Raw genomic sequence first — 16,157 nt, 5'->3', positions numbered from 1 at the left:
TGGAGTACAGTGGCTCGATCAGGGCTCACTGCAGCCTCCACCTCCCCTGGATTCAGGTGATAATAGGTCATCCTCCCAAGTAGCTGGGAATATAGGCACACCACCACCCAGATAATTTTTTGTTTTTAGTAGAGACAGGGAGGGTCTGGCTATGTTGCTCAGGCTGGTCTCAAACTCCTAGGCTCAATCGATCCTCCTACCTCAGCCTCCCAAAGTGCTGAGATTTTAGGCGTAAGCCACCACATCTGTCCTGAATATTTAAATAATGCAATTTCATAATGCTATTAGTCTCCCAGGGCTGCCATAATAAAATACTCTAGATTGGTGGCTTAAATAAGAGACATTAATTTCTCAGAGTTCTGGAGGCGGGAAGTCCAAGGTTCAAGTGCCAGGGCTGGTTACTGGTGAGGCCTCTCTTCCTGGCTTACAGACAGCCACCTTCTGGCTGTGTCCTCATGTGGCCTTTTCTCTGCGTGTGATGGAGAAAGAGTAAGGTCTGGCTTCTCTTCCTCTTCTAATAAGGTCACCAGTCCTATCGGGTTATCACCCCACCTTTATGTCCTCATTTAATTAGCTCCCTAAAGGCCCTAATTCCAAATACAGTCACATTTGGGAGTTAGCACTTCAACATATGAATTTGGAGGTGGGAGAGGACGCAGGATTCAGTCTGTAAGAGGTATTTAGCAGGTGTTCTGCAGGTTTGCTAGAGAAAGAGAGCAGGGATCCCAAATGGCTTATATTCCTGGCAGGCAGACTCAGAGCACACATTGCCAAGTTACAATAACAATTGCTAAACTGTATTCACTGTTGACCACGGGCCAAATACTATTGTAAACACTGCACATATGTCATCTTAATTAATTCTCCAAACAACATTGGAAATAGATACAACTATTGTCCTCATTTTACAGATAAGGAAACAGGCATAGAGAGGTTAATTAACACCAAAGATCACACAGCTGCAAAATGACCAAGCCAGGATTCAGCACCCCCACCACAATCAGACTCCAGAGTCCATGTACTTAACTACAACACTTAGAATAGGGCCAAGTATAGGAAATGCTCTAAAGACACAGGCCGGCCCTTTAACCACGATGTACACAGAGCAAATGAAGAACAAAACCTCAGCAGAATCACCAGCATGGCTCAAAGAGTGTGCAACTGACTTAACGTCAATTTTGTATCACCCAGAATCCCTCCTGTATTTTAGTCCTATACGTAACTTATGCAGATAAGACACTAAGAAAGTTTTTCTTATTAACTGCATCTTCAAGTGCCTTGGAAGCCTGGAAAAGATGTGTCTACCCCTACTGACTGTAAAGCCCTGACTTTTCTTTCCACATCGATGAGCAAATAAATAAAATCAGCATACATGGCTGTTTTTTCGCTACTTGACAAAATTGAAACTCTTCCAGTACTACCCAGAATGTATATTGCAGAAGTGAGCACCTGCAAGAAGTGGTCCTCATGGATTCAGCAGACACATCGATCATGCTTTTTGTCTCTGTAAGATCTGGCAGATCTCACTGATTGTGTTTCTCTTCCTGACGGAGCCATTGCTGTGTATCCTGGTGAGCAGTTCCCCTTTGGGGACTAAGACCTCCAAACAAGCAGAGCTCAAGGTAGCCAGAAGGAGGAACAAACATGCTGTGAGGGAATTATTGGGTTTCATAGTGACCTGAGCCACTTCCATCTCTTGATTCCAGGACCCATATGTCCTGGCTGTGGGGTGGATGGATGTTCTATTTCAAAGCACACACAGTACACTTTAAGTTGGACTCCATCATTTCAGTGTGGTAACTCCCAAATGACACTATAATTAAGTCTTCACTAAGCAGTTACACTTTTCAGAATCTGTCCCATTGCTTCCAGGTGACAGGGCATGTGGTAAGACCAGTTAATTCTATGGCCTTGAGACTCTGCTGCACTTCGCTGCTGTGAAAGAAGCAATGCTGTGGGAATCATTGATTAGAAACATCACCATGGAAATTCCACGATGGTGGATAAGGTGCCCAGTGAGTTCCATAGATGGGGCCCCTGGCAGAAACATTATGGCAGGGAAGGCATATCCATGTCCAGAATGTGTCTATTTCAGTCAGGACAAATCTCTGACCGCCCTCCCCGCACCCCAAGATGGAAAAGGTCCAATGGAATCAACCTGCCACGAGATGGCTGACTAGTTCCCCAGGTGAATGGGGCCACATCAGGGGATCCATGTTGGCCTCCATTGTTGACATATTAGGCTTTCAGCCGTAGCGTTAGCCAGGCTAGCCGTGGTAAGAGAAAGTCCACATTGTTAAGGCAATGAATAGCCTCTATGCCTACCACCATGGACACTCTGTTTATGGGCTCATTGAGTAGGAACCAGAGTGGCCAAGAATAGAGACTGACACCCACTGAGTACATGAATTTCCCACTTAACCACTGAGAACTTCCCCTCCAATGAATGCACTTGGGTCATCATTCACATGGAACATAAATATCTTCTGGTAACCATTATGAGATGTCCATTCATTCACCTCTTCCTAAGAAGCCCTTGTCAACAATTTTCTGATCCAATTTCTTTCAGGTCCCTAGCCATCCAAACCACTAGCAACTGCCCACGAATCCGTGTCCATTTGTACTACCAGCCATCTCTCAGTCTAGACATGGCATACAATGAAATCTGCTGCTCAAAGTTCTATCAACTGGGAGCATTTTTCTTCACCAGCGTCCTTCAGGATCACCCTTGAGTGGAACTGAGTCATACCTGTGTGTAATGCAGAAAAATCTGCAAACCAGATGAAATAACCAGTCTTGTCATTTTATCCTCATTCAACTGGTCATAAGGAGTATCCCAAAGAGGCCATAAACCATATGAATGGAAGGGGCAAAACACCTTCGGAGTCAAAGGAATCTAAGCCACTTGCCCATGCAACGTGCTTGTGCCACCTGGATCTGCCCAACCCCAGTCTCTTGGATACCATTTCGATTTGATGATAAATTGCTGCTGTGCACACATGGCCTTATGTCTGGGAGGGTCCAACAACACTCAGTTCATGATGAGAAATTCATATCACATGATCACCCAGCATACTGCTGTTAGGCATTCAATCTCTACCAAGGCCTAATAGCAAGGTAGATCCTATTTTCCAAAAGGCAAATAGCCATATTCAGAATAAGGCATAGATGTGCACTAAAATCCTAGAGTTTGGTGCTGTAATTTTCCTTTCGGTGCTTGCTAACGACTCCATACCGCATTCCTATTTGCCATAAATACTTTATCACTGGACCTTCTGGATAACAAGGCTCAAGTGATACAACGGCTTGTACACAGCCTGAACTTGCCACAGAGACTTCTCAGAACTTGTTCAACACCACCTGAAACTGGCAGCCTGACAGATAACTCTACAGATGAATCCAAAAGCACATTTAAATGTGGCATATGTTTCTTCCTAAATACGAAAAGGCTGAACACACATTTTTCCTAATTTCCCATTGTGGATCATCCAAGGACCAGCAACTTTCCTTTCACCTTAGAGGAGTGACGACTGAGCCCCCAGAAACTTCACTGAGGTAGCAGGTTCCTGAATTTTTGTGGGGCCTGTCTCCCACGTTATATCTTACCAAGGCCTGTAAAGCATATGGTGTTTTGTGAATGTCAGATCCATTCATCATAATGTCATCCACGAGGTCATCCAATGTGATGGTTTGTGGAATGTCAAGACAATCAAAATCTCTGCAGAATAAATGTGATAGAGAGCAGGAAGACTGACATAGCTGAGGCAAAACTGAAAGTATACTGGTAAGCCCTCACAGGTAAATGCAAATGTTCCGGGCAATCCTTGCAAATCAGTGAGGAATAAAAGGCAGGTGAGTAGCTACAAAGCAAATGCTGGGTGACATATCAATTTGCTCCAGGAAAGATACTACATCTAGGACAACAGCTAGAATTTGAGTCACCGCCTCATTCAATTCATAGTAGTCCTCACTCATTCTTCGAGACCCATGTGACGTTTGCACAGACCAGATGATGAGTTCAATGGAGATGTGATAACTATTACACCTTTTTTCTAGTCTTTGATGACAGCATCGACTTTTGCAAAATCCCCTCAAGGATGCAATATTGCTTCTGGTTTATTCTGTTGGTAGAAATGAAAGTTCTAGGAGCTTCCGCTTAGCCCTTCCAACAATAAAAGCCATCACTCATGGGTCAGAGAGAAAATGTGGGTGTTTGTCAGTTGTCAACTCTGGTCCCTTTGGAGAAGTCTTAGAGGAGGATTTATGCATGTGGCAATGGTTCAGGGTCCTTCCTCAAGGGCACCTGGCTTACCTTTCAGTCAAAAGGCTCTGTGTCTATAAACTTACTTATGTCTAAAAGTTGGGTAAGGGGCTTCAGTTCCTGTTACACAGATCGGGCACTACATTAGTACACTGCCCATGTACACTGCCCATGTACACTGCCCATGTATTTAGTTTCAAGAGACATCATGATTAACTATCCACTGTTAAAGATCTCTGCCAATCAAACATTCCGATTACCATTAGCCCCTCCTGACCTTTATGGGAGAGGTACTTACCTCGCCTTTGGCAGTTAAGTGCTGTCGCTTGGCCCCTCTGCTTTAGAACTCCATCATTCCTTTGAAATCTGGGGACCCATTTCAATGGCAGCATCCTGTACTACAGTCATAACTTTTCTAGAAAGAGGAGAAACCACACAGCTGTTCAAGGACGCAGCACTCCCTTCATTAATATACTTCTTATTGTCGTCGTGAAGGAAATATTTCTCTGGGTCGTCTTGTGGAATGTAGCTGGGAGGTGGCTGTACATGTCACACATCAAGCCTTCAGTTCAACCTTCCTAACTCCCTAAGCCTTTGGATTCCCACCTCTACATTATTTCAAGGAAGCTCTGGCATCTCAACCTCATTGAATAGAGGCCACCATTGAATTCAGATTTTAGTCAACCAATCAACTAAGCTCACAGAGCCACCTCTAGAAATACATTTTTACTCTCAAATGCATCAAAACAAGAATTGTTGCCAAAACTAATATTACATCCTGCCCACTTTGGTTCTGCCTGTAGTCTGCTGACATACATTGGCAGTCTTGCAATTTCTTGAGTGTCTGGGCTATTTCCTCTTGGATTACAGTGTGTACCTGTCTCCCTGGACATACTGAGCTTTGACCTTAGTTATACCACTAGTTGACCTTAATTATGGCTACAATTGCCTTCTAAAAAATGCTTCTACAACAATGAAGCTACACCCTCCGAAAGATAGACCAAGTACTGTCACATATGTCCTTTCTTCCTAAAATAAATTTTTTAAATCTCAATAAAAAATACAATGAAAAATATCTGAGTTATGTAAAAAAAATATTCTAAGTTAGTCATGAAAAATAAATGAGTGAGTTCTTCCTCTTCTTCTTCACTTCCTATCTCTTCCTGAAAAATTCAGCTCTAAGAGTCTAGCTGTGGCCATGGAAGTTAGGTCTCCAAGCTGGGGCAGGATAAGAGACGGAGGAGACATGCAAGATAAGAGGAGCTTCTCTATGGGGCTTCCCATGGCAGGTAACAGCCACAGGGGTGAGGAGGGCATCAGTGCAGAAGAGTGGTCACGACAGGATGTCAGAGCCCAATAAGGGCAAAGGAGAGTCCCTGAATAGCAGGAGCCTGTCATGGCGTTAGCCATGTGGGAGGGCAACCTTTGCAGAGATTCAGTGTCAGATAAAGATGGTCTCCCGGGCATGCAGCCCAGCATGGGTTTCAGAAGCCAATAGGGGTAACATCCACAAGGATGTCAGTGCATGAGCAAGTACAAGGGACTTCCATGTGAAAAGGGCATGACCCAGTTGAGAGAATCAGAGCATGGTTAGGGCGAGATGAGTGTCCATACAGACCAGCATTGCAGGCCAGGGAGTCAGAGGCCAAGTAGGGGAATGAGGATGTCCGCATTAGGGAGGGCAGCAGCAGAGCAGTGAACACCAGACTCCAAGTGTGATGTGGAAGGCATGGCATAAGCTATAGGAAGGGAGTAGTGATGGGAGAATGGTTACGCATAAGAGGTTGATCAAATAAGCAAATATATGAAGGAGGATGGAAACCAGTTTTCTCACTATCAAAAAAAGGGAGTTACATATATAGAAAGGAAGAAAACTAGAATGGATCCTGTGGTGTTGAAACATGAATTCATAGATTTTGATAATAGATATAGAAATCAATATAGTTGCATGTGAATTTGTGTGTGGATATACACTTTTGTCTGTCCCACAAGTCTTTGAGAATTTTTGATAAAGCTCAGCAAGTTGGCAACAGAAGGGAACTTTCTCAACCAGATAAAAAGCATCTATGCAGTCTACTGCTAACATTACACTTAATGTGGAAGATGGAATGCTTTCCCCTAAGATCAGGAACAAGACAAGGACATTCAGTCTCATCACATGTACTCAACATAGTACTGGAGTTTCTAGATAGTACAAAAATTCAATAAAATAAAAAGCATCCAGATTGGGAAAAAAAAAAAAAAAAACAGATGTAAACCTCTATTTACCCATGACATGATCATCTATCTAGAAAATGCAGGCCAGGCGCAGTGGCTCACGCCTGTAATCCCAGCACTTTGGAAGGCCGAGGTGGGCGGATCACAAGGTCAGGAGTTCACGACCAGCCTGGCCAACATGGTGAAACCCTATATCTATTAAAGATACAAAAATTAGCTCGATGTGGTGGCAGACACCTGTAGTCCCAGCTACTTGGGAGGCTGAGGCAGGAGAATTGCTTGAACCTGGGAGATGGAGGTTGTAGTGAGCCGAGATCATGCCATTGCATTCTAGCCTGGGTGACAGGGTGAGACTCTGTCTCAAAAAAAAAAAAAATTTTTTTTTCAAATGAATCTACGAAAAAGCTACCAGAAACTCATAAGCAAGTTTAACAAGTGGAATACAAGATTTATATACAAACAGCAATTGTATTCTCTACACTAACAACAATTGGAAATTGACATTTAAAAAAATAATACCATTCACAATGGCATCAAAATATATGAAATACTTAGAAATAAATCTGATAAAATATGTAAAAGACTTATACATTGAGAAATATAAAACATTACTGAGAGAAACCGAATATTTTTGAAAATGGAGATACATACTTTTTTCACAGGCTGGCAGACTCAATATTGTTAAGATGTTAATTCTAACTGAACTGATCTACAACTTAAACGCAAGCTCAATAGAAGTCCCAGTGGGCTTTTTGATAAAAATTCATAAGCATACACAAAGTTCTATATGGAATGTAGAAAACTGAGAATAGCTAAAAACAACTTAGAACATAAAGACCAAAACCAGAAGGGTAACATTACCTGATTTCAAGACCTACTCTAAAGCTATAGTAAGCTATAAAGTGTGATTTGGTGCAAACACAAATATCTATGTCAATGGAACAGAAAGAAATCCAGAAATAAACCTATATATATATGGAGAACTGATTATTTAAAAAGCTGCAGAGGTAATTCATTGGAAATTTATTGGAAAAAGAATAAACTTTTGAATAAATGGTACTAGAACAATTGAGGGAAAAATATTTCAGCCCATGCCTAGTACTGTACACAAAAATTAACCCAAAATATAAAACCTAAAACTATAAAACATCTAGGAGGAAACCTCTGCTAACTTGAGTCAGACAAAACTTAGACATAAGCAAAACATCTCATGTCTAATAAGAGAATGAAATATCAAGCCATAGACTGGAAAAAAATATTTACAAAGCCTGTATCTGATAAAAGATACATATTCAGAATTCACAAACAACTTTCAAAACTCAGTGATGATGCTGGGTGTGGTGGCTCACACCTGTAATCCCAGCACTTTGGGAGGCTGAGGTGGGTGGATCACCTGAGGTCAGGAGTTCGAGACCAGCCTGGCCACCAACATGGCAAAACCCCATCTCTACTAAAAATACTAAAATTAGTAGGCTGTGGTGGTGCATGCCTGTAGTCCCAGCTACTCAGGAGGCTGAAACAAGAGAATCGCTTGAACCTGGGAGCTGGAGGTTGCAGTGAGCTGAGATCACACCACTGCACTCCACCCTGGGTGGCAGAACAAGACTCGGTTTAAAAAAAACACCACTCAATGATGATAAAACAACCCAATATAAAAAATGGGCAGAAGATTTAAAAAACACCTCACCAAAGAAGATAAGAATGGCAAATAAGTACATGAAAAAGTGCTCAAAGTTATTAGTCACTAGTGAAACTCAAAACCATTATGAGATACTCTTATATACCTACTAGAATAGTAAAAATTAAAGATAATGACTATACTAAGTGTTGTCAAGAACATGGAGGAACTGGAACTCTTATGCACTGCTCATGGAAATATAAATGGTAAAACCACTTTGGAAAACAACTTGACAGCTGTTTAAAAATTTAAACATATGATTAAGCCATTCCACTCCTAGGTATATATTAGAAAAAATTAAACCATATCCCATACAAAGACTCATATATGAATGTCCACAGCAGCTTTCTGTGTAGTAGCCCAAAACTGGAAACAACCCAAATGTCCATCCACAGGTAGATGAATAAATAAGCTGTGACTTGCAATTAAATAGTACACATCAACAGAAAATAATAACTATTACTATACTCCAAAACATGGATGAATCGGGTGATAAAACAGTCAAGCAACTGGACTTCCTCGACCACTTCACTTGGTCTTAGAAATTCTCATCTATAAAACTGTCACAAGGAAGGTATCCCAATAGGAAGAGAAGAAGTCCAACTATCCCTGTTTTCAGAAGACATGATTCTATATCATAGTCTCTGCGCAAAAACCTCTTGAGCTGATAAGCAACTTCAGCAAAGTTTTAAGACACAAAATCAATGTACAAAAATCAGCAGCATTCCTATACACTAATAGCACTCAAACTGAGAGCCAAATCAGGAACACAACCCCATTCAGAACTGTCACAAAAAGAATACAATGCCTAGGAGTACAGCTAACCAGGGAGGTGAAAGATCTCTACAATGAGAATTACAAAATGGCTGCTCAAAAAAATCAGAGATGATGCAAATAAATCAAAAGACATTCCATGCTCATGAATAGAAAGAATCAATATCATTAAAATGGCCATAATGCCCAAAGAAATTTATACATTTACTGCTATTCCTATCAAACTATCAATGACATCCTTGACATAACTAGGAAAAAACTATGCTAAAATGTATATAGAACAAAAAAGACCCCAAATAGCCAAGGAAATCCTAAGCAAAAACAACACAGCTGGAGGAATCACATTGCCCAACTTCAAACAGTACTATAAGGCTACAGTAATCAAAACATCATGGTAGTGGTACAAAAACAGACACATACACCAATGTAACAAAATAGAGAGCCTAGAAATAAAGGCGCACATCTATAACCATCTGATCTTTGACAAAGCTGGCAAAAATAAGCAATGGGTAAAGTACTCCCTATTCAATAAATGGTGCTGGCATAACTGGCTAGCTATTGCAGAAGACTGAAACTAGACCCCTTCCTTATACCGTATAAAAAATCAACTCAAGATGGATAAAAGACCTAAATATAAAACCTAAAACTATAAAAACCCTGGATGATAACCTAGGAAATACCATTTTGGACACAGAAACTGGCAAAGATTTCATGATGAAAATGCCAAAAGCAATTGCAGCAAAAGCAAAAATTGACAGATGAAACCTGATTAAACTAAAGAGCTTCTGCAAAAGAAACTATCAACAGAGTAAACAGAAAACCTACAGAATGGGAGAAAATATTTGCAAACTATACATCTAAGAGAGGTCTAATATCTAGAATATGCAAGGAACTTTAAACCTACAAGCAAAAAACAACCCCAGTAAAAGGTGGGCAAAGGAAATGAACAGATATTTTTCAAAAGAAGGCATACTTGCAGACAATAAGCGTATGAAAATATGCTCAATGTCACTAATCATTAGAGAAATGCAAATCAAAGCCACAAGGTTATGCCATCTTACATGAGTCAAAATGGCTATTATTAAAAAGTCAAAATGTAACAGATGCTGGTGAGGTTGTAGAGAAAAGAGAATGAATGCTTACATACTACTGGTGGGAGGAGGGAGAGGTTCAGAAGAAAAAAAAAACGGTTGAATACTATGCTTGGTGCCCTGGTGACAAAATAATCTGTACCCCAGATCACCAAGTCACAAGTTTACCTGTATAACAAATCTGCATGTGTACCCCAAACCTAAAAATTGAAATATTCTAATAAAGTGTCACAAAGAAAAACATTTTTTCTATTGCTGCCAAAAAAAAATTAAAGAAAAACTTAACATTTTTATATTCAAAATTCACAAAACTAAGTGTAAAGGAGTATAAATAATTTCCAAATTTTTTGGTAAATTTATCACATTCATCCTTCAGAAGCTATTAAAATTTTCAGAAGTATTAAAACCGCACTAAGACTTCTGGGACACACACACATATTTCCTAGCTCTGTCTACCAAGAAGGTCCAGGAGCAGTAATATTCCAAAAGCCATGACAGCGTCTAGCAGCCAGATTTTGGTTTCTATATATCATTGTCCATTAAAAGGAAAAAGGACTCTTTGGAGAAATAGATGATTTCAGAGAGTAGGTGATGAGTGGACATGAAAATTCTGATTAGCCACAAACGTTTTGTGCCAAAAAGGGAGTGTTCAAAGAACTGGGAATTGCCACACACACACACACACACACACACACACACACCCTTAAAGGGCCTCCTAGTGATGTATTTAAATTAATAATGAATTATAATCCATAGAATAAAATAGAAAACCATGCATTCACAGTAGTAAATACAGGAATGAATAATTAGAACAGTTTAGAGATAGTTACATAGTTACAAATAGCTCCCAAGAAAATATTTATTTATTACAAAGAGAAAAGGAACATTGTAGATGGAGAATTCTGGCAGATACCACTGTAATCCAAGTAAATATCTTGGTAATGGAGCACACTGGACTCTTGTGCCAGCTGATAAAACATACGAGAACCTCTGTGATACTCCTGCCAATGATGCAAACTGTGAATGTAAACATGAGGAAATATCAGATAAACACAAATTGAGGAACATTCTATAAAATAACTGGCCTGTAATCTTCAAAAGTGTCAAGTTCACAAAAATCAATAAAAGACCCTGTAGCTGTTCCAGATTTAAGGAGATGAAAAAGGCATGCATGGCTGAGCGGGTGGCTCACACCTGTAAACCCAGCACTTTGGAAGGCCAAGGTGGGTGGATCACCTGAGGTCAGGAGTTCAAGACCAGCCTGGCCAACATGGTGAAACCTCATCTCTACAGGTATGGTGGTACACACCTGTAATCCCAGCTACTCAAGAGGCTGAGGCAGGAGACTCGCTTGAACCCAGGAGGTAGAGATTGCAGTGAGCCAAGCTTATGCCATTGCATTCCAGCCTTGGTGACAGAGTGGGACTCCATCAAGAATAGAACAGACCATAACAGAGGAAGGAAGGAAGGAAGGAAGGGAGGGAGGGAGGGAGAGAAAGAGTGACAAAAAGGAAGAGAGAGAGAAAGAAAAAGAAAACAGAGAGAAAGAGGCATGCAAAAGACTAAATGCAACACACGATTCTGAACTGAATCATTTTGCTATCAATGACATTATTGGGACAAGTGGCAACATTTGAATGGGATCTGAAATGTCAATGGGGGTACTATATCAATGCTAATGTTCCATTTCTATGACCTTGATTGTAGGAAATACTAAAATATTTGCAGGTGATGGGTATCCTGTAGCGGGTTGTTGGTACGGGACTTGCAACTTTTCTGTAAGCTTGAGAATATTCCAAAATAAAAGTGAGAAGAAAAGTTACTAAATAAGTGAAAGAACTAAGAATTTTTTTGAAAGAGGATTGGCATAATTGTTCTTACAGATATTTAGAAAGCATGTTATGTAGCTACAACGCCTGAAACAGTGCGGTAATTCTGCAAGTCATATCAAAAGGAGAACAAAACAGATCTTTGTTCAGAAGAACTTAATAGAGTTATGTAGGAACAACAATCAGGGAGTGATTTATAAATTGTAGCACATTCCTATATTTGAATATTTTATCACAAACATATTATTAAACATTCTAAATGGCGTGCATATGATATAACACTAAGTAAAAGAAGATTACAAATGATCTGTAGGCCCGTGCTGGGCTCTTGGGGTGCTGGCTTGACCTCAGGGGTAGCTAAATGGTCACCCATTTTGTTTCATAAATATGATTTATGTTTTTCCTGATGTAGTTACAATAAAAGATTTTTAGAGGACTTATAAGGCCCTCTATCCTACTGGACTATTTTCTTGAGATTGAGCTGGTAAGCAGACTGAATTCTATCAGCCTCTTATACAGATTAGGGATCAAATTCCAAAACGGCTAGTTCATTGCTCTCCAGGAGCTGATATCTAATGAGGCCAGGATGGGAATTTATCCCTGCTCTTGCTGTACAGCACAACCTGGCTCTTCTGGCATTGATGATGGGAGAGCCAACAGTCATCACGGCGGCTACTGTGACTGTGTGTCAGCGTGCCGGGCACGCCACGTGTTTCACTCATGCAGCCCTTACCACAGCCTTGCAACGGTGGTGTTATTACCCCCAATTTACAGAGAAGGAAAGGGGGTGCATAGCTAGGAAAGAATAAAGCTGCAATTCAGACCCTCATCAATTCATTCATTAAATCAACCCAAACTCGTTCGCAGCTGTATGTCAGACATTGGAAACATTCTGGAGAGAGAAACAGACGTGACACAATTTCCACCCTCCAGGAGCGAACCAATGGACCCCAAACTTGGGCCACTCCATCTGTGCCTATCATTGTTCTTCAATAAGAGAGCCTAGGTTGGGGGAAAGAAGGGATGGTTAATAGGTACAAAAAAAATAGAAAGAATAAATAAGATCTAGTATTTTCTAGCACAAGAGGGTAACTGTAGTCAAAATTAATTGAATTGCTCATTTAAGAATAACTAAAAGAGTATAACTGGATTATTCAAAACACAAAGGATAAATGCTTGAGGGAATGGATACCCTGTTTATCCTGATGTGAGTATTACACAGTGCATGCCTATATCAAAATACCTCATGTAATCCACAAGTATATATACCTACTATGTACCCACAAAAAGTTAAATAAAAAGTTTTAAATAAAAAATCGGTAGAGCTTATCTGCTATTGTCTACACACGGTCCAAAGTCAGATACATCTTCCAGTAGCAACCAAGTTACACCTCCTCAAAATTCCCCTCCCATCAGAGTTAACAAATGAATAAACAAATACAAGCCCCAGCAGCTGGGACGCAGCTATCCCATCTGAGTCGAGCTCAAAATTTTCTTTTTCCCTTTTGCTGACTTTTTTGGTAAAACAAAAAACAAAAAAAAAAAACCACTTTGTTTTACATGTGCCTGCTCTTAAAATACTGTATATAGGAAATGGACCCAGAAAACCTAACAGAGATAAACAGATCAAAAATAAAAGACATTCTTCCTATGATATCGTATTTCCTACTTATTCAGGGCCTTTCTTGGAGGCTCCTAATGTACAATGTAAATGTTAACTCATTCTTCCTTCTGGTATCCTTGGGAGGCAGGAAGCCAATGTTATTTCATAGATAAAGAGGCTGCAGTCCCAGAGGTTGAATGCCTTCCCCCGGGTCACATAACTACAGGCAGTGTGAGGGGGTGGGAATGGAACTTGGGGTTAGGACTCCCTGCCTGTGGTCCCCCGGCTCTCAAGTAGGGCCTCCTTCCTAAGAGATAATTTTGTATGTTGAAACTGTTGGAGTCTCTTTCTATAAAAGGAATACTGTGGAACTACTGAGACAAAATATGCATTTTTCTTCCCCTGCACATTAATACAGGGTACATCTTCAAGAGGCGATTCAGCAGATATAAGCACTGTCTACGATACTTCCACATTTATCTGGCGTGGGGACTAACGTTGAGCCTGAATGACCCAGTTCTGCTGGCAGAGGACAACAGCAAGGGGCTGAACTCTAGACAGCATGATCTCTGCCAGTTTAAGCACCTGCATGTCTGAAAAGGAATGAGCTAGGTCTGGGGTTGAAGAGCACTACATAGAAATGTGTTACCCTTTGGGAGGTCTCAGAGCACTTTGTTAAGCAGTGTGCTTGTGTCCTCACTCTACAGTCATGAGAACGACACAGCCAAAGCCTTTTTCACAGTGGGCAAAATGGAAACAGGGAGATGAGCTAATTTTTCATGTAAGCGAGATGAAGTTCTAAGACTGTCTTATGGCCAGGCATGGCGGCTCACAACTGTAATACCAGCACTTTGGGAGGCTGAGGTGGGTGGATCACCTGAGTTCAGGAGTTCAGGACCCGCCTGGCCAACATGATGAAACCCTGTCTCTACTAAAAGTACAAAATTTAGCCAGGTGGCAGGTGCCTGTAAGCCCAGCTACTCAGGATGCTGAAGCAGGAGAATCACTTGAACCCAGGAGATGGAGGCTGCAGTGAGCTGAGACCGTGCCACTGCACTCCAGCCTGGGCGACAGAGTGAGATTCCATCTCAAAAATAAAAAAAAAAAAGAAAAAGACAAGAAAAAAAGAATGCCTGTTTTAATTTCAAGTCCATCCAACCAATTTCCCAACATCTTCTTGTTTAGATTGTTAGATACTAATGGAAATACTAGGCATGGCCTGAGCATTTGACAATATTCATCATTCAACATTTACATTTCAACAAATAGCTTTCAATATTTTTCTTTCAACTACCATGCGTTGGACAATATTCCAGGCCCCGGGGCCACAGCAATGAATAAAACAGGCTCTGTCCCATTGGGGTTGACATCCATCATGTCTCAAATTGGTATGACTGATAAAGGAGGGAACAGAAAACTAGCCTTCGGAGACATAACCTTTCCTTGGGAAAGAATGGCTTCGAAGTCTTATTTCACATCTTCTGAAACACTTTCATTTAAATGTCCTTGTAACTAACCAGGCTAAGACTAAGCATGCCAGGGTCTCGCTGTACAGTCCCCAAAATGCCAAGTTTCCCTTTGTAGGTTACAGCATAGCAAACCCTAAACTGAGAACAAGGTGGGTTTTTTTTTTTTTTTTTTTTTTGACTTTTCTTTCCTATCTATGTCCTTGGAACAAAATGAATAATAATAATAATAATCATAAGCCAAAGCTCCAGAGGGCTGGAGAGGGAATATGTGTGGATATCGTAAACATAAAGCTGGGTTTATGTTTATGGGTTTTCCTGAGATGTTGTCAACAAGTGCCTCTTTCCCATAGGAAGTGAAGTCTCGGGGGACGTGGTAGAAATCCAGACAGTGAAGAGTGAAATGAAGTTCTTGGAGGGGGAGGGTCCTCCTGCCGAAGGGAAGACCCACAGCTGCGCCCTCTCAAGAGACTGTAAGTTCACAAACTGCACACCAGACCAACTTTCATCCCTCACATACTTGCCTGATATCTCATCAGTATCTGTCCAGGGAATGTGAAAAGCTGCCACAGGATACATGGGAAAGTTTACAAAGACTCCCGGCCTACAGGCCACTGTGTGTTTTCAACATGCTGGTTCCACGTTTTTGCTAGCTGCACCAAGGACTTAAAATCCTGTTGAAAACTTTCTGGAAAAATAGTTTCTCCTCCTGGAGGAAGAATCTCACAGGATTTTCGGCTTGGTGGAACATTACAACGGACTTGAAAAATTAATAGAGGCCAGGTATGGTGGCTCATGCCTGTAATCCCAGCACTTCGGGAGGCTGAGGCAGGAGGATCACCGGAGTCCAGGAGTTTGAGACCAGCCTGGTCAACATAGCGAAACCCTGTCTCTATCAAAAATACAAAAAAAAATTAGCGGGCATGGTGGTGAGTGTCTGCAATCTCAGGTACTCGGGAGGCTGAGGCAGGGGGATGGCTTGAACCCTGGAGGCAAAGGTTTGCAATGAGCCGAGATTGCACCATGCACTCCAGCATGGGTGACAAGAGCAAAATTCTCTCTCAAAGAAAAAAGAGAAAGAAAGAAAGAGAGAGAGAGAGAGAGAAAGGAAGGAGGGAGGGAGGGAGGAAGGGAGGGAGGAAGGAAAGGAGGGAGGGAGGGAGGTAATGAAAGAAAGAAAGAGAGAGAGAGAGAAAGGAAGGAAGGAAGGAAGGCAGGAAGGAAGGAAGGAAGGAAGG

At 41.1% G+C, this 16,157-nt stretch overlaps 1 protein-coding gene across 1 annotated transcript in view; it reads right to left on the bottom strand.

Moving 5' to 3' along the window:
* CCDC3 (coiled-coil domain containing 3) overlaps window positions 1-16,157 on the bottom strand; it is a 136,139-nt gene that overhangs the window by 97,207 nt on the left and 22,775 nt on the right. The gene's annotated exons all lie outside the window — the stretch shown is intronic.

This window comes from Sapajus apella, unplaced genomic scaffold, assembly GCF_009761245.1.
Source record: "Sapajus apella isolate SASKATOON/1434 unplaced genomic scaffold, GSC_monkey_1.0 scaffold53, whole genome shotgun sequence".
Taxonomy (NCBI): Eukaryota; Metazoa; Chordata; class Mammalia; order Primates; family Cebidae; genus Sapajus; species Sapajus apella.
The sequence above is the reverse complement of the archived record's forward strand: the minus strand, read 5'-3'. Positions and strand labels throughout refer to the sequence as shown.